Raw genomic sequence first — 15,226 nt, 5'->3', positions numbered from 1 at the left:
GTTTAATTTATATTGCTTAACCTTTACATATTTTTTTCTTGAATAACATTTTTAATAACCCCATAATGACGCTGCTTAGCTCGTATGATATATTAAAGGGAGGTAATAAACCAGATTTTTAGTACAAATGTATGATTAAATAGCCATTTCTTTAATTCGTTTCTTAAATGAGGTAATGCCTATTAATAAAAGCTGTCGGTGAAAACTTTCAAAATAGTAAAACATAATATTGTATAAAAACACTTAAACTTTACCGGTAACATGTTTTGTAATTATCATCGACGGCTTACCTTAATATAACTTACATGCTGTTTATTAATGATTTGTTTAACTTACATGCTTCTAGAAAGGAGAACGCGACAAAAAGCAGTTACCTGTATTGAATTGCAAATTAGTTCATTTTCTTGGCAGGTTTAATCACAGGAAATGAAACATTTATGTCCGTTTTGATTACGATATATTAGCTAGCGTTTCCGACATATGTAATAACAAGCCTGGTTATGTTCATGCTCATTTTAGAGGCATTTCTAGAAAGGCAAGTATGCAGAAAGCATACTATTTCAAGATAAGCCAGTGTTGTTTTTTCCTGTACATTGAGTTAGGTCACATAGGAATTAGGCTACAAACAACTAATTTACATTGTTCCCCATGCAATGATTTTTGCAATATTTACACTAGAAACTATTATTTTTTTGCAATACACGGTTAGTTTATCTTAAGTATATGTAAAAATAGCACCTGTTTCTGCACTTTAATTTAACTTTAATAAAATACTGATACTTTAACACAGGCACTCTTCTGTGTATTAACATCCGGTCAACGGGGTCATGCAGACAACTGTGGGTAAACGGGGGCAGATAAATGTGGTATTGATCCAGGTCAGTGCAGCTCTGGGAAATCTCTAAACCTAAGTTTCACAACATTGGCGAAAAACCACCTCCACACTTTTAGATGATATAATAATTAAAGTTTTATCTATATCAAGAAAGAATAAAGCAGGCGCAATCATGCTTGCAATACATTATTGTTTACTAGTTTATAGAATGCATTCTGGACCATACACACGGCTAGTTATAAAGAAACATTAATACGTTGTAATATTGACTAATGTGTTGAATACAAATAAATAAATAAGTTGTCATGAGAACTCATTTGCGTTTTCCATTTTCCAAACTATTAACATATCATATATTTCTTTAAGTATAACTTTTTTGTCAGTACCAGCAACTTTATACCAATATTGTATTATTCTAATATAACGTGATACCAACGATGGATAACGTCCTAATTCTCTATACATGTGTTAATACGTACATTCACAGTCGTTGTAACATAATGAGATGAAACATTTAAATTTGCTATAAATCTATTATTATTTATTATTTATTATCTATTTTTAGGTCCGTTTCTCCTAGTCAAATATATATATAAACAGGGTTAAACCCAACGATGTTTTATTAAACCACAAGCAAACCTGAAATAAATAGCCTTCGTACACTAAAACTAACGGTTATCTTCTATGTACGAGTTATGTGATCCGACGTTTGTTGCTCACGAGTGATTTTGCCATTTGATATTTCCGACAAATGTTACATGGAAGGAAACTAGATCATTAGATACATACAAAAAGTGTTGCCGGTTGTGACGTTTATACAGATGAAGGATTATTTAAGTTACGACTAAAATCCCTTTAGAACGGGTCCCATAACTCGCTTCTCATATTGTAGCAGTACAAGCAGGACCTTTATAACTGTGTTCCTATCATCCAGCGACCGTCCTGACCGCACGAGTTTTCTTAGCATCCTATATAAAACATAACTGGTTGATTCCCTTGACCTACAAATGACCAGTTTTATTCTGGAGTCAGTAGGTCAACCCTGTTGTTGGGGTCTTTTTCAAAAGTGTTGGTACTGATAAACAAATATTAGCGATATTTTCGCGATTTTTTAACCGGGGAATATGAGGCCACGCGGCTAATAATAAAAAATTTGCTTTTATAAAGGCTAATCTTTTTTTTATCTGTTTCTAAATCATACTCATTATTTAATGAGTTTAATATGAAAATGAATTAAATTAATAATGAAATATATATATATGTGCATAAACTTTTATTGTGCGCCTTTAAATCCAAGTCACCATAACGATGTAACCACAAACGTAACCAAATTATTTTGCGCCCCGATGAGTAAAAAAATAATATATCGGTAATAAATGTCAAAATTATAGAGACATAATAATTTAACAATTCTACAAATCTAAACCATAAAATACTCGATATATATACACACCCATAGTACTGTTAAAAGTCAAAGATGGCAGTTTATATGTTATGCAAGGTGACTGTGTTGTTTTTATAACGCTTCTGGTCCATGTCCATAGGTAGGAAAAACAGCTTTTTATCTTCGCCATTTACTTAAAAAATAGAAAAACTTGAAAAGATAGATTCGATCCCCTGATAAAAAGTTAAATACTGGACTAGAGGCAATAACAAATGTTATATATTTACTGTCGGTGTCTAGTTAAAATGTCAATAATTATTATCCCGCACATGCACCCGAAAAAAATGGATTTATTTATTATTATTATTATATATATATACATTTGAATTGTGATATTATTAATTATTTAATTATGATGATAATAATAATATCACCATTCATGTAAGCGGAGTAACTCTCTTTACATATGTACATGAACATTATTGATTTAACATTTAAAAAGTATGTAGAGGAAAACAATTTTCAACTCACTCTCTCAGGTCTTCAAAGCATTTCGATTTTGAGTAATAATGCAAACCGGGCCGTGCATCGGATAGACAGTCCATATTTTTATGTGTATGACATATGATATACTACATTATAGAAATATTCTTGTCAATGAACTGGCCACGTGTCTTACTCATTCTTTAAAATATACAATACAAGTGATAATTATTATAAGATGCATGTAATATCAACTTGAATTTTCTAAATTACAACTATAGTAAATATTGGAGAAATGAAACCATAACCAATAGTCTGAGATGTGGGACCATTCCAGACGTAATTCATCGCAGGTTTGTGGCATTTTGGGTACACAATATCTCCTTTGGCAAATATCCCATCAAATGGTGAGGGTAAAATTCCCCCTTTGCTTCAAATTTTTTTTAATTAAGTCACACTTTGGGATGCGACGGGGTCACGGTAAGCGATAATAATGCAGCCATTACTGGTAATACGCACTTGACCAGTAGAGGAGTTTTGGACTCAAAGTTTAATATCACGACTCATGGCAATACTCCTGGACTATCTTTGTTTTATTTATTCTGAAATTGATTGTTATATATGTTTATTATTAAATCCTGCATTCAATGTAAACATGCACATGTTCAAACATTTAACACTCTCAATCATGTTATAGATATGATTATAAACAAATTCACTTTTTCGTTAATGTAATTATACTACTGTCGAAGTGTACGGTATGGTGTACGGCAAATAGTAAAAGATCGTAAAGCCGTAGATAAACGCTTGGATAATACAAGCGTCTAAAGCGCCACCTACCACACAGCTGTAAATATTGAAATCCTGATAATATTGCTGCTTTCTCTTGTAATATAATCGTTTGTGACTCGGATTATCCCATGTGAAACACAAGGACATGCAGTCTTGATGTTTAAATATTGAAGCGATCAATGCCTGATACAAAGAAAGATCGGTTTGTTCGTTTTGTCTTTACATTTCTTCTTTGTTTACAATTTGTTTTTTGTTGACAGCTCACCAAAACACAGCATGGTGGTTTATTTGTCCTTGCTAGATGAGATCTTTTATCAGCAGTATGAACTATTTATAGAATTAAGGATTTTTCCTCATGTCTGAAAATACTCAAATTATTATCTTTAAGTGTGTTTCAATTTTATTACTGATTTACATCACCCTAGTTCAAATAGTTGTAAGTGGACGCAATATACGACATAAACTAGGCTCCGGGGGGTCACGGACACTACGGACCATGGACATTACGGACCAGACATTACCGACCAGATTTAGGGACATTACGGACCATCTTCAAAAACTTACGGACCATGATTTATAATGTTTTTAAACATTTTTTTTTTTATTTATTCACTCATCGGTCTTAAATTTGTTAATAAATACTTTAATATAATTGCTCAGTATGACAATTATCTTTAATGTAACTGAAAAACTAATAAAATATTATAATAATGTGAATAATAACGAACGAAATATGTGTTTATCTTATAATTGTTAATGTGAATATTAATGTTTTCATATGTGATCGATTGCTTTCTGAAATAAACTTTTGATTGTCATATTTGTTTGTTTTCCGTTTCATCTGTTTTAATTGAAAGGTTCAGTGAAAGTGCGCAGTCACAATGGGTTTTCACACATTTATGATTGCCAATTAAAGGTTGTCAGTATAATGTTTGTTTCTTTTGTAATATACCGCCGATAATTACGGGTACAATTATAACTAATAAACACTAATAAAGGCAACAGAAATTGCCAGTTTTAAACATCAGTTTGCAAGAATTGCAACAAACACTGATATGTTCTTATATGTGCTCGATTTTTTTTGGGAAATAAACTGTTTTGGGAAATATTTCTGCTCGATTTATTTTGGGAAATAAACTCTTTTGGGAAATATTTCTGCTCGATTTATTTTGGGAAATAAACTCTTTTGGAAAATATTTCTTCTGTTGCTTTTAACTGATTTTACTGCCAATCTTTCAAATTTTGTTCATTATTTTTCAAATAATTGTTATAAATACATAGGTCTTTAACACCTTTTGGAATTTCACAAGATTTTATATTGAACCATTGATCTATTCGAACTTCACGGGATTTTTCACAGTTATATGGAAGATATAACGTCATACTGGGCACTCATATTCAAGTATTTATTAACAAATTAAAAACTAATGAGTGAATAATTTAAAAAAATATGTTTAAATCATGGTCCGTAAGATTCCGAACATGGTCCGTAATGTCCCTAAATCTGGTCCGTAGTGTCCCTAAATCTGGTCCGTAATGTCTGGTCCGTAATGTCCATGGTCCGTAGTGTCCGTAATTCGCTCCGGGATCCTGAGGACACCGGGTTTTCAGAAAGGACACCTGAACTCCAAAGTCTGGTTACTATTCCGTGGGGACAATTCCTGGCTGATAAAAGCAAATTATGAATAAATAAATAAATAGCATAATTTCACTTATTCATTAGCTACATTTCTTGACCATGCATGTAAAAATTATATTTTAATTAGTAACACTAAGCACACACTAAACCAAAAATATGGCTGACTTCATTTTGTGACTATAGTAAGTTACGTCAAGAATCTATAGATTAACAGGTCATTTCACAGTTTGCAGTTAGAGATGTCCCTTTAGCTTGAGAATATGAGAAACAGACTGGCAAGGGAATTAACCTTTCAAGAGACTTGAAAACTTCTAGTAGCTCTGTTTTGATTCAGACAAAAATGTTGATGTTTTACGCTATTTCGGCCAGTTGTTCCGATGGAAACTCTGGGTTAAAGCATATTATGTCAGTGCTCCAGCCAGGATTTGAAAAGGGCATGATGCTAGGTCAGAAAGGACACTTCTGATACGCATTGAATGAGCCTTAATTTGGCACTTACAAGGGTCAGTGTTCATTTCTGATAGTATATGTGTTGAAACTACTTTCAATACTTTATGAATACCCTAGCTGTTATTTTTATTTAGTGTCCAACCATGTATATTTTTATATTTATTTCTGAAAAATGACTGACAAACGAAAGGGCACAGCAGGGGGTAGTAAAATGGCAGCAGTAGAGGTGCTGGAAAAGGGCAACAAGATGTCCCAGCTGGAGCAATAAGAACTTTCAACTAAGTGAAACCTGGTTATTAGAAACCTTAGTGCCCTTGAATTTTGGCCCCTTAGGGTCAAGGTCTATACTACTTATTTAATATGGAAAAATCTTTGAAACTTAATTTCTTTAGTTTGGGTTGACATATTTTGTCCATACTTGGTGTATAGGAAGAGTTTATATAAAGACTTTTCATGGGATTGCATTGGGGCTCTGAGGGTCAAGGTCACTGTTACACAAAATAAAAAATTGTTGCAACTGAATATCCTTAGTTTGGATTGTAATAATTCGAACAAACTTGGTATGTATGAAGAGTTTATAGAGACCTTTCATGGGATTGTGTTTAAGGCCCCTAGGGTCAAAGTCACTGTAACAAATAGAAAAACAGTTGAAACTTTTGGTTAAAGCTGCACTTACACAGATTGAACGTTTTGACAACTTTTTCATTTTTTGTCTTGGAGCGAGCCAAATTTTGCAAAAATTCATGGAAACCATGTATATAAGACTGCTGACAAAAAATCAGACCACAGATTTTTATATGTAAGTTAAAAAGTTGTTAAACTGGTCAATCTGTGAGAGTGCAGCCTTAACATACATTTGTATTGTCACCAAACTTGGTACATGTATGAATATGTAAAAACATTTTATCAAGACCTCTCATGGGATTGTGTTAACATACACACAACACGCAACAAATCAGCTTACATATAGTTCTCACAACACAGCCTGAAGTGTTAATTATTGAAAACCTTGTTTCCTTGCTCTGCGGTGGGTTTTTGTTACTTAATAATCCACTTTAAGCACTTTTTTGTATTTTTAGACTTCACCCTGAGCTGCACAGTGGGCCATCTGTGCTACAGGCTACAGACAACCAGCTGCAGGCTACAGACAACCATCTGCAGGCTTCAGCTTCCCCCATGTCCTTATCTGCTCAACCGCCAGTTGTGTTCGGTGAACTTGTCATTCTCGGGTAGGTTCAGTCACTTTAAGTCAAATCAACTCAAGTTAAAGTTTTATTTGCACAGGGCCAATAGACAAAAACAACATGGGCATAGATTGGATTAATTTAAATGTAAATGTTTAAAACATTGCTTGAGGCCCAAAAAATGACGTTCTGGTATTAATATGTCACATGCTGACAAAAAGCAGGCAAGGTAGGTAAGGAGAAGATTTAGAAAAATATTTCATTGTGTTTTTATTACATTTTGTATTTGTTCTAGCAATTTAAATGCAGATTTACCAATTTCTCCAAAAAATATTTATGGTTGGGACTTGATAATAACATTCGTTGGGCAACCAGAACCACACCATTAATGTTTATGTGCCTTTTTTAGCTTTCAAGTTTCATGTCTGATTGTCAAAGAATGTTTTTACAAGGCAAATATCTCTAGCTGTTGTTATGGACAGTTTGCTTACTGGGTAAATGGGTTGTGTGGCTGTTGTATGTTGTTAAAAATATTCAAATATTTTTTGCAAGGCTTTTATATATGGCTGTCAGGGTTGACAATATGCATATATGTGTGGCAAGGCCTATATATGTGGCTGTTGATGTGAACAATATGCTTGTATATGTTGCAGGGCTGATATCTCTTGATTTTGTTGACAATATGATTATATGTGCTGAAGGGCCGATATCTCTGGATGTTGTTGATACTTTGCTTTTACGTGTTGCAGGGCAATAAAAGGGCAAAACTGGTTAACCATTTAAGCACGAGATATCTCACTGGCTTTATTTTGTTTTCCAGTTTTGCCTTTTTATTGATTGACAATTAGAGATGAGTGTCGGCATCCATCACTTGTGGAGCTTTTGTTGATTGTACTTGTGTTTGTAGTTTAAAAATAAACAAACTGTTACAGGTATAATGGACAGTTGCCACATGGTAACAAGGGTAGAAGAAGAAGCAAGTATGTGCTGCACAGGAGGCCCAAGGCAAATGGAGTGAAGCCCTTCAGAAAACACATTGTGAAAAATCCTCACTCCTCAAAGGTACAGACCTTCATGAAGTTGTTACTGCACAAAATTCCTAAGCTATCTATGTTAACCAAACAAGTGCAAAATGTGTGTTATGTATTGTTTCAATCAAAAGGGTTTTGAGTTGTTAGTATTTTGTAGCATATGGTAGGGATTAAAATCTGTCTAAAATCACAATCGATCGGATCATCGACATAATAATTGGTCAAGCTATTAATTTTATGATCAATCAAATTAAATGTTCATAAAAATGTTAAACACCTATCTGCATTTGATTGTCAATAAGTCAGAGAACTTAATTAACAATGAATACATGGAGGCAAATTTATGTCATATTTTGTAACTTTGCAATACTATTGCAACTGTAGAATATTGAAATATCGTTGCAATTTATCCACACACTTTTTATTACAAGGTGTTAAATCTATCCACATACTACTTATTGCAAGGTGTTGTAACTATCCACTTGCACGATAATGCAATGTATCCCCACACTATTAATTGCAAGGTGTTGTGATTTAACCACACAATACTTATTGCAAAGTGTTGTAATGTATCAGCACACTACCTATTGCAAAAGTGTTGCAATGTATCTGCACACTACTTATTGCAAAAGTGTTGCAATACATCCGTACACTACTTATTGCAAGGTGTTGCAATGTATCCGCACACTACCTATTGCAAGGTGTTGCAATGCATCCTCATGCTACTTATTGGTGTTGCAATGCATCCTCATGCTACTTATTGCAAGGTGTTGCAATGCATCCTCATGCTACTTATTGCAAGGTGTTGCAATGCATCCCCATGCTACTTATTGCAAGGTGCTGCAATGTATCCACACACTACTTATTGCAAGGTGTTGCAATGCATCCTCATGCTACTTATTGCAAGGTGTTGCAATGCATCCCCACACTTCTTATTGCAAGCTGTTTCAATGCATCCCCACACTGCTTATTGCAAGATATTGCAATGCATCCGAGCACTACTTATTGCAAGGTGTTGCAATGCATCCGGGCACTACTTATTGCAAGGTGTTGCAATGCATCCACACACTACTTATTGCAAGGTGTTGCAATTTATCATTACGCTACTTATTCAAGCTGTTGCAATGTATCCTCATGCTACTTTTTGCAAGGTGTTGCAGTGCATCCCCACACTACTTATTGCAGATGTTCAAATGTATCCTCATGCTATATTGCAAGGTGTTGCAATGCATCAACATGCTACTTATTGCAAGGCATTGCAATGCATCCTCATGCTACTTATTGCAAGGTGTTGCAATGCATCCTCATGCTACTTATTGCAAGGCATTGCAATGCATCCTCATGCTACTTATTGCAAGGTGTTGCAATGCATCCTCATGCTACTTATTGCAAGGCATTGCAATGCATCCTCATGCTACTTATTGCAAGGTGTTGCAATGCATCCTCATGCTACTTATTGCAAGGCATTGCAATGCATCCTCATACTACTTATTGCAAGGTGTTGCAATGCATCCCCCACTACTCGTTTTACAATGTATCCCTGCACTACTTATTGCAAGGTGTTGCAATTTATCCTTACGCTACTTATTCCAAGCTGGTGCAATGCATCCACAAGCTACTTATTGCAAGGTGTTGCAATGCATCCACACACTACTTATTGCAAGGTGTTGCAATTTATCCTTAAGCTACTTATTGCAAGGTGTTGCAATGCATCCTCATGTTACTTATTGCAAGGTGTTGCAATGCTTTTAATGCTACTTATTGCAAGGTGTTGCAATGTATCCCCACACTACTTATTGCAAGGTGTTGCAATGTATCCCCACACTACTTATTGCAATGTGTTGTAATGCATCATAATGCTACTTATTGCAAGGTGTTGCAATGCATCCTAATGCTACTTATTGCAAGGTGTTGCAATGCATTTGCACACTACTTATTGCAAGGTGTTGCAATGCATCCTCATGCTTCTTATTGCAAGGTGTTGCAATGCATCCTAATGCTTCTATTGCATGGTGTTGCAATTCATCCACACACTTTTTTATTGCAAGGTGTTGCAATGCATCCTAATGCTACTTATTGCAAGTGTTGCAATGCATCCTAATGCTTCTTATTGCATGGTGTTGCAATTCATCCACACACTTTTTATTGCAAGGTGTTGCAATGCATCCACACGCTACTTATTGCAAGGTGTTGCAATGCAACCTAATGCTACTTATTGCAAGGTGTTGCAATGCATTCGCACACTACTTATTGCAAGGTGTTGCAATGTATCCATATGCTACTTATTCCAAGCTGTTGCAATGGGTCCACACACTACTAATTTCAAGTTGTTGCATGAGTCTGCACTCTACTTATGCTCAAGGTGTTGCAGTGCATATGCACACTACCTTTTGCATGTTGCAATTCATATGCTCACTACTTATTGCAAGGTGTTGCAATGCATATATGCACACTACTTATTGCAAGGTTTGCAATGTATCAGCACACTACTTATGGCAAGGTGTTGCAATATGTTCAAATGTTTTGTAATGTGACACAGTAATATTAACATTCCAAGGGTTTATTATATACATAGTAATTAAAAAATAATTTTGTATGAGCAGCAAGAGGTTTTGAGGTCATTGATTGTTTTGGCATTGCATTATGGATAGTGGCATGGAATAGCACCAAGTCATTTAAGTCAATGGTATACAAAGTAACAAATATTTGCTAATCTTTTTAACAGAAGTATATTTCATGCATTCAAATATGATCAACCCTTTATCTTAAAAGCAACCATTTCGTATTATACAGGCTGTGCAGGACAGCCACCAGCATTCTGTCTCCTACACTCTGTCCAGGAACCAGGCTGTCATTGTAGAGTACAAGGAAGATCCCGACACTGACATGTTTCAGGTAAGTGGAAGGAGAGGGTATGAAAGGGGAGTGGTGGGGGCAAGGTCCTCTAGCACTGTTATAAAAGCTGTCCAAGAACTGGGCTGTCATTGTGGAATTAAAGGCTGCCAACACAGATAAGTTCAAGGTAGGTAGTGGGGTGGGGTATAGCTGGTAGGGGCAGGTGTATGCAGAGGGTGTTTCCAACAGTACTCTGTCTCCACCATGCTGTAAAAAACAGGGGAGCATTTCATTAAGAATCTTAGGAGCGGTTTTGTCAAAGAATTCCAACTATGCAGTACCAAGCAAAATCACTTGTGGTTGTCATTAATGAATTCAAGGAGGATCAATAAAACAAGTCTGTTTCAGGGGTTAGTTGTGAGCATTAGATTGGGGGAAGGGGGTGAAGGGAACAAGGTCCCTAATTTTTTTTGTTTAATTTACAATGTACACTGTTCAGAAAACCTGTTCTAGACGTATACGTTTATTTATATAAAGGAAGAAGATAAGAAACATTTTTTTAAAGAAATAATGATATTCTAGAAAATAACAAATAAACAGGTTTAAGATATCCAAAGTGCCTGCAGCGGGATTCAAACCCACCGATTGGAAATAAATAACTTTTCTTAGAATGAAGACATGAGAGAAACAAAAACTAAGAGGAAGGCACTTATGTAGGATTTGAAGCAATTAAAGAAAAAAACTATACCAATTCAATAAAAAAAGTAATTGCCTACAGCAAGAACTAACCATGTCTTACCCAATTTTATAGAGTACTGGACAATTCATGAAATAAATTAACTCCAGTTCAAATATATAGGCTATTTGATTTTGTCACAATCTATCTTAAAGAATAATATTAACTTACAGACAAGTGACTGTTTTTCAATATAAGTGAAAAGGTCTTTTGAGTATGGGTACTTCAATTTGAGGTAATATACACTATTGAGTTGTTTCAAAAACATTCACAGGCCATTAACCTGAAATATACATCCATTAACTTATTGTAATAAATACCTACATAATATACAACACAATAGTAGCGGTACAATTACCTTGAGGACCGGTAATCATGGGTTATTTGTACCTTGTTTGATATTGTGATTGTCGCTGCCTCGGGGTTTCATGTGACAGTCGATAGATGCTTTAACTACCATGATGATCTAAGTACAGTATGTAGTCTTTCTATTGTGAATGTTAGGAAATTGATATTACAAGTATATAATGATTACACATGACAATGTACACGTAACTGTCATTCAATGAATATCAAGTAATGATATAGATATTTAATGAAAGTTGATATCATATCTTGCAGTCATTCATTTAAACAATGTAAGAGTTCAGAGAGCATGTGTGCAAGATTATTAAATGTATGATTCATTAAAGTTTGTTTCAATAGAAAAAGTCTGATATATTTTGGCCCAATAAGACAATATTTTGATAAAATGATCATCATTATACTTCTGCAGCAGCCAATTGTATAAAACCGGCAACCTAATTCTTTGGTTTGGTTTAAAGTTAGCAAATTAGGCTAAAAAAATTGATTTGGTTAGGTTAACATCCTTTTCAAAAGCTGGTAGGGTAGGTACATGTAGGCTTTCTAAAAAGATATTTTTTATTATTTTATAAGGCTTTATGTAAGAATGTTAATATTGTCATCATTGGAGAATAATGTTAAAGTTATCTTCTGTATGAAGCTTGGAAGGTTAAAAACTACATATTGAAAAACACACTTATTTTTATTTTTACCAATAGACTATAAAAACAGTAGGGTTGTCGCCTATTTCGTAGGTAGGGTCGGGTAACCCAAACCAAATGTTTTTGTTTTTTAGGCCTTATCCAATTTTCACTGTTGACCAATCAAATTGCTGTTTTGTGTAAACTATTCAAAAGATAATCTCAGGATAACTGATTCAGTTTTAAACAATTGTCTGCAGATTGATGTTTTATGTGCATTGTTTTCATGCATTTCATAACATTATCAAATGATAAGTAACAAAAATTCATTTATATTTAATTAAATGTTTATTACTTATGAAACCACTTCCATTTCAAGGAACAATTACTCCATTTCAGATTGGCAGGTCTTCTGAGGATCAGATAGACTTTGTTGTCATGGATACTGTTCCCGGGAACCTGCGACGAGAATGTGAGAGTGTATCTCAGTCCACCATATCACGTTTTGCCTGTCGAATATTGGTCGAGCGTAACCCTCCATTTACTGCTAGAATATACGCTGCTGGTTTTGACTCAGCGAGGAATATTTTTCTTGGGGTATACATTTTACATGTAGTTGCTATTAGAGGTTATTTGCTTTTGAAAACATAGTTATTTCCTTGTCAATAAATATAACACATTATTTACATTAGTTAAGATTACTTTGGGATTTTTTTATCCCTGTTGCAAAAAATAATGGAGGGAAAATGATACTGATGCTCTTTTGTTATTTATAAAAATTCTTTTGCTAGATTTAATTGGAAAATCTTTTTGAAAATAAACATATCTAGAGGTGATAGTGGTCTAGTGGTATAGATGTCTTTCCCTCACAAAAGAAGTAGTGGGTTTGAGCCCTACTGGGGGGAAAGTTCTATTGGCCTCTCAGAAAGGACATCAGTACTGCTTTTTCTTTCTAACTTTAATACTATCCAGGAAATAGACTTGCTAGGGGTTCATTTCAGCTTCTAGCTGCTTTGGCAATCAAGTTAAACAGAATCTAATAAAAATGAACAAATTCTTATGCAGTGAACACCAGTGTGCATGAACAAAAACTGAATTTTAGCTGCTGTAATTATATATATTAAAATAATTGAATATAACAATGAAATATTCTCATATGTTTTTTTCAATTTTAAAAAGGTGACTTATACATGTTTGAACAACACATGATTTTAATCATCATTATCAGGTGATTTACATGACAGCAGTGATAGCTGTACTACAGTGAAAGGTGACCTGATGAATCAAGGTGAACATTTTGTGTATTTTGTACCACAAACAGGAGAAGGCTGTGAAGTGGTATTCAGGTGAAGAGATTGACGGTCTGACAACCAATGGGGTGTTTCTCATGCAGCCCCCTGGCCATTTCTCACATTCCACGTCTGGGGTGTGTGGCGGGAGGTCTCCGTTGGTGGCACAGTGTATGCACTCCGGGAGTCACGCTCAACCCCACACAAGAGTAACCAGGTGTGTATACCTGTAGCTTTCAAATTCAATCCCTTGAATTTTTTTATACTGAAGGTTATTGTGAAGATTACCTCGAGATAGCGATTGGAATTGAAGGAATTGAGGTTAAGGTTGCTGTGACTATCAAAGGAAAATGGTTCTTCCCAGTAGCTTGAGTTTAAAAGCTGAAAAGTATGATGTAATTTGATATAATCTTAACCTCAATGTGTTACAGTTAGGCAAAGAAAACATTTTGTAAAGAATGGCACCATCAATGTCCTGTGTGTGACTACCTTGTTGTGAATGTCCACACATTCCCTGATATACCAGTATTATGTAATAATTGCCTCATATGATACAGATAGTGGAAGAGAACAACATTCTACAGGATGGCACCCTCATTGACCTGTGTGGGGCTACACTGCTGTGGAGGTCGGCAGCTGGTCTGACAGCCTCCCCTGTATGTATTAGAAACTATTTTATAACATTGGGATTTTTAAACAAACATTCTCAACAAACCAACCACTAGGAAATCATCTGTGTCTGACCACTGCAAGCTTAAGAATGACATTCTAACGAACTAATAAGATATACATGTTATCATTATAGCTGCACACAAAAAAGTGTTTTCTCTGTTTCACAATAAAATACTCAGTGCATATTTACCATATATGTAGTTTAAAGTTTTCTCCACTGTTATACACAGTAAGGAGTGGGTGTGGTAAATCCAGAGCAATCTGCAGGGACCATTCTAACTTTTAATCATGTCTGTTTATTATTTATGGTAGACTACTAGTGCAATAGTGTTGATGTTGTCAGTAACAAATTTGTCTTGCATAATTCTAACATTGGTCATAACATAAAATCCTTTAAGATAATAATCATATTCACATGAAAGTTTACCCTGCCCTTTTTAAATCCTGGCTGGAGCACTGAAGTTATGACACATCAGTGACAATATGCACATGTAAAGCAAGTTCCATAACTCTGGCTTCACTGAGAAAAAAGACAAAGGTTAGCATTTGCTTTTAAAACTCTTGTTATAATATGAACTCTCCCTTTCAGAGTGAACATGAGTTTGAGAGCTTGGTGGATGACATCAACGCAGGGCGACCACAATGCCCCGTTGGGTTGATGACCCTGGTCCTGCCCCGTAAAGGGACCCTGGGGATCAACGACAAGAAGCCTTTCGTGTACACAAAATGCGGACACGTGCATGGTCAACACCAGTGGGGCCAGGGGGACAATAATGATGACAATCGGACATGTCCACTATGTCTCACTGTTGGTGAACTTTTCAGCTTGTTTATTTTGGGAATAATAAGTCCTGGAGCCCTGATTACAAACAGTCTTAAATCTGAGTACACAGAAAATCGTTTTTATGATTAA

At 35.0% G+C, this 15,226-nt stretch overlaps 1 pseudogene; it reads left to right on the top strand.

Annotated features, from left to right (window-relative positions):
- Window positions 1-3,538: 3,538 nt before the first annotated feature.
- Window positions 3,539-15,226, top strand: LOC128208453 (protein pellino-like; annotated as a pseudogene).

This window comes from Mya arenaria, chromosome 11 (assembly GCF_026914265.1).
Source record: "Mya arenaria isolate MELC-2E11 chromosome 11, ASM2691426v1".
NCBI lineage: Eukaryota > Metazoa > Mollusca > Bivalvia > Myida > Myidae > Mya > Mya arenaria.
Note: the sequence above shows the minus strand (reverse complement) of the source record. Positions and strands in the feature narration are given on the sequence as shown.